Source organism: Dendroctonus ponderosae, unplaced genomic scaffold, assembly GCF_020466585.1.
Source record: "Dendroctonus ponderosae isolate FM_Combo_2020 unplaced genomic scaffold, Dpon_F_20191213v2 Dpon_F_20191213_10, whole genome shotgun sequence".
In the NCBI taxonomy this organism is placed as follows: domain Eukaryota; kingdom Metazoa; phylum Arthropoda; class Insecta; order Coleoptera; family Curculionidae; genus Dendroctonus; species Dendroctonus ponderosae.
Genome location: NW_026017111.1, coordinates 4144991 through 4149975, shown reverse-complemented (window position 1 = coordinate 4149975; position 4985 = coordinate 4144991). Strand labels below are relative to the sequence as shown.

The 4985-nt window shown below is 39.8% G+C and overlaps 1 protein-coding gene across 1 annotated transcript in view; it reads right to left on the bottom strand.

Annotated features, from left to right (window-relative positions):
* The window catches only part of LOC109545667, a gene marked incomplete in the record, with an annotated part of 105231 nt that overhangs the window by 89548 nt on the left and 10698 nt on the right, over window positions 1-4985 (bottom strand).

Here is a 4985-nt window from a genome sequence, read left to right as displayed (position 1 = left end):
AACCTTCCTTTAAAGGCTGCTGAACGCGGAACGAGATCTCCGGTCTGGTTATGGAGAAATGGCCTTTTGAAAATTGAAGAGCGTGAGCGTCACAACGGCAAAAAAATGTCAAATGTTCCAAAATTTATTGCAAAGAAACTCCCTGACGGATTTAGCCCAAACTCGCCTGGTAAAGAAAATTAACCTTCCTTTAAAGGCTGCTGAACGCGGAACGAGATCTCCGGTCTGGTTATGGAGAAATGGCCTTTTGAAAATTGAAGTGCGTGAGCGTCACAACGGCAAAAAAATGTCAAATGTTCCAAAATTTATTGCAAAGAAACTCCCTGACGGATTTAGCCCAAACTCGCATGGTAAAGAAAATTAACCTTCCTTTAAAGGCTGCTGAACGCGGAACGAGATCTCCGGTCTGGCTATGGAGAAATGGCCTTTTGAAAATTGAAGTGCGTGAGCGTCGCAACGCCAAAAAAATGTCAAATGTTCCAAAATTGATTGCAAAGAAACTCCCTGACGGATTTAGCCCAAGCTCGCATGGTAAATAAAATAAACCTTCCTTTAAAGGCTGCTGGAAAGGGGAATACGATTTCCGGTCTGGTTATCGAGAAAGGCCCTTTTGAAAATTGAGTGCGTGAGCGTCACAACGGAAAAAAATGTCAAATGTTCCAAAATGTATTGCGAAGAAACTCCCTGACGGATTTAGCCCCAGCTCGCATAGTAACGAATATAAACCTTCCTTTAAAGGCTGCTGGAAAGAGGAATGAGATCTCCGGTCTGGTTATGGAGAAAGGGCCTTTTGAAAATTGAAGTGCGTGAACGTCGCAACGGCAAAAAAAATGAAAAGTGTTTCAAAATTCATTGCAAAGAAACTCCCTGACGGATTTAGCCCAAACTCGCATGGTAAAGAAAATTAACCTTCCTTTAAAGGCTGCTGAACGCGGAACGAGATCTCCGGTCTGGCTATGGAGAAATGCCGGTCTGGTTATGGAGAAATGGCCTTTTGAAAATTGAAGTGCGTGAGCGTCACAACGGCAAAAAAATGTCAAATGTTCCAAGTTTAATTGCAAAGAAACTCCCTGACGGATTTAGCCCAAGCTCCCATCGTAAAGAAAAGGAACCTTCCTTTAAAGGCTGCTGGAAAGCGGAACGAGATCTCCGGTCTGGTTATGGAAAAATGGCCTTTTGAAAATTGAAGTGCGTGAGCGTCACAATGGCAAAAAAATGTCAAATGTTCCAAAATTTATTGCAAAGAAACTCCCTGATGGATTTAGTCCAAGATCACATAGTAAAGAAAATTAACCTTCTTTTAAACGCTGCTGGAAAGGGGAATGAGATCTCCGGTCTGGTTATGGAGAAAGGGCCTTTTGAAAATTGAAGTGCGTGAACGACGCAACGGCAAAAAAAATGAAAAGTGTTTCAAAATTCATTGCAAAGAAACTCCCTGACGGATTTAGCCCAAGCTCGCATCGTAAAGAAAATGAACCTTCTTTTAAAGGCTGCTGGAAATCGGAATGAGATCTCCGGTCTGGTTATGGAGAAATCGCCTTTTGAAAATTGACGTCCGTGAGCGTCACAACGCCAAAAAAATGTCAAATGTTCCAAAATTTATTGCAAAGAAACTCCCGGATGGATTTATGCCAAACTCACACAATGATCAAAACGACCTTCCTTTAAAGGCTGCTATAAACCGGAASGAGATCTCCGSTCTGGTTATGGAGAAATGGTCTGTTGAACATTGCAGTGCGAGAAGGKCGCAAAACCAAAAAAAATTTCAAAATTTCCCGAATTTATTACAAAAACACTCCCTGATGGATTCAGCCCAAACGCACACAATAATAAAAATGAATCTTTGTCTAAAGGCTGCCCAGAAAAATCCCAACCTAATTGGTTTTAAATAAATAATCGTCATTTCGAGCTGAAGTGTTTGTGTGCCGAATTGTGCACGCCCAAATTGTTATTAGGACCACATTAGTGCACCGTGCACTTGCAATGGTGTGTAAATATTTAATTCCGTGCCAGTTGTATTTCCCAGGAGCCCTAATCACATCGTCTATGCAAATTTCACGTTTTAAAACGTTCCCATTTCGATGTTGACCGACGAAATTCCAGCCCTTTAGCATCGTTTTGTTCGCAAAGCGTTTCGCATTAACCAAGATAATTAACGACAGTTGAAATATGGTTAAATCCATCAATTAGATCAGTTGAAGGAAACCTTTGTAGCGGCTAAAACTCCTGTTCCAGGCAGAAAACAATCTCAGTTTCAATTTGCATCCAGTTCTGTATATCAAAAACTATTACACTAAAGAGCATAGTGTGGGCTCGTACGGGGGTATTTTGCCTTAATCTCACGGGTACAGAGCAAAATATTTATTGCCGATCCCGAGAGTGTTTTGCTTGCAAATTGTGTGCGATAGCGATCGTTACTCTTCATATGAACGACGAGAATAAATGCACCATATCTGCGTCCAGCCGGATTAAAATGCAACAAGTTCTCGTTTAAAGTTTGGCGAACATTAGAGCTGATCGCATTTCGCGTGAAAGCTAGTCAAAGGGCTTCAGATCCGGCAATGTAGGGGGCCAATCCGTTGGTGGCTGAACACCTGGTTCAAATATTTGCAAACAATTACTGTAGAATTGAACAGAATCAGCTATTTCGTATAAGATTTAAAAACTATGTAGACAGACCGATTTAGAACGACTTTTCATGGATATTAAAATGAAAAAGTGTCCTTTTTCGCTATCGACCTGATCGGCAGAATCCATTAGTTATATTCGTCGCGTCGTGACACTCTATCGTCGTGCAAAATGCAAAACGGATGTCATCCAACCTCTCAGAACTTCCATTTAATAAAAGATGCAAGGAAACAAAAACGAGCTCGACGCCAAGAAGTGACAAAATCCTTAAGATCCCGAAGATCTACTGTGTTATACTGGAAAAATAGGAAGTATTTCCAGTGGCGCGATTCGTATGTAAATAATACACACTCCCAAATAGTATCCTCGGATGTATTAACCGATATTTATATGCCGCAGTGCACCATTTATGACTCTTTGAGAAAGCCGAATGTTACTGCAACATTTATTTTATGTTGCAATGTTCCTTTCGGAATTTAGGGCCCACTTTCGAACGTTCCGCCTGTTTTAATCAAATATTTAGCCACAAAACCGGCTAGTTTTCGACCATTTTTACTGTCTGGTCAAAATTAGTCGAACAAAGGCATTTTGTTCAGTTCGATCATACTTTGTACCAGCATATTCTTTCAAATGCAAAAAAGTGGCATCGAAAACGCTCTTTTCTCTCTTACTGATTTGTTCCACTCCCATTATATTATAGCGCTTTATTTCACTACCATCATCCTTTCTACTGTCAGTGGATAATTTAAAATTCACTTTTTGCCTGATAGCCGCTTATTAAGTCCCTCATTATGCATTGCAACGTTTAAAGCCCACTTATCTAATAGAGCCATTAGAACAAAATAAAATCGTGTTCAGGCCCACGATTTTCTCTCTGTAATAAGATCACTTATTACCAGCGAATGGTAGGAAGAAAAACGCAGTTGAGGACTCGAAATTGCTTCATTATTTCTTACAATATCGGGCATTTGCTCATACACAAATAGGTTTAATTTTTTCTTCTTTTACTGCAAAATGGACAGATCGATTGGAAACTCTCTAAATATCGATTCTGTTGGTAAATTTGCCTCAAATTTACAAACCAATGAAAGCCACTGTTCCTTTTCCGGGTGTTTGAAGGCTCACATGGACGGATCACATGAAAAGGGCAAAGTCGAAAAGTTTCTAAAAGTTTGCGAATCGCTTGCAAAGTAATTCTTGGATGGATTTAGCCCAAACTCACTGAATGATGAAAATGAATCTTCCTTTAAGGGACGTTAACTCGATGAATTGGATATCTGGTCTGGGTATGGTGCAATGGAGTTTTGAAGATTGCAGTCCCAGAAGGGCGCAATGTAAAAAAAACGTCAAAAGTTCCCGAATTTATTGCGAACAAACCCCTCAATGTATCTTGACCAAACTCACCAAATAATGACAACGACTCCTTCTTTACAGGATTCTAAAAAGCGGAACTGGATATCTGATCTGGTTAATGAGAAATGGCCCAGCAAGAGCAAGAAAACGGCGTAAAGTTAAAAAAATCTCAAAAGTTTCCGAATATATTGTGAAGAAACTCCCCAATGGGTTTAGACCAAACTCACCGAATAATTAGAATTGATCTGCCTTTAAGGGCTGCTGGACAGCGGAACTTGATATCTAGACGGGTTATTGAAAAATGGCCTTTGGAAAAGTGTAGCACAGAAAGGTCGCAAATAAAAGAAAGTCAAAGTTCCCGAATTTATTGCTAAAAAAACCCTCGATGGATTTAAACCAAATTCACCAATTCATAAACAGAAATCCTCGTTTAAAGGCTTCTGGAAATCGGACATCGATATCTGCTCAAGTTATTGAGAAATGGCCTTTTGAAAACTGCAGTGCGAAAAGGGCGCAAAGCCAAAAAAATGTCAAAAGTTTTCGAATTTATTTCGAAGAAACCGCTCGATGGAGTTGGACCAAACTCACTAATGAAAACGCAACCTTCTGTAAAGGCTTCTAGAGGGCGTAACTTGATATCTAGACTGGTTATTGAAAAATGCTTTGTGGAAAAGTGTAGCACAGAAAGGTCGCAAAGTCAAAAAAATGCTTATTGTTCTCGAATTTATTGCGAAAAAAACCCTCTATGGATTTAGGCCAAATTTACCAAGTTATGAAAAGGAATCCTCTTTTAAAGGCCTATGGAAATAGGACATCTATATCTGGTCAAGTTATTGAGAAATGGCCTTTTGAAAACTGCAGTGCGAAAAGGGCGCAAACTCAAAAAAATGTCAAAAGTTTTAGAATTTATTTCGAAGAAACCTCTCGATGGAGTTGGACCAAACTCACCAAATAATGAAAACGCATCCTTCTTTAAAGGCTTCTAGACGGCGTAACTTGATATC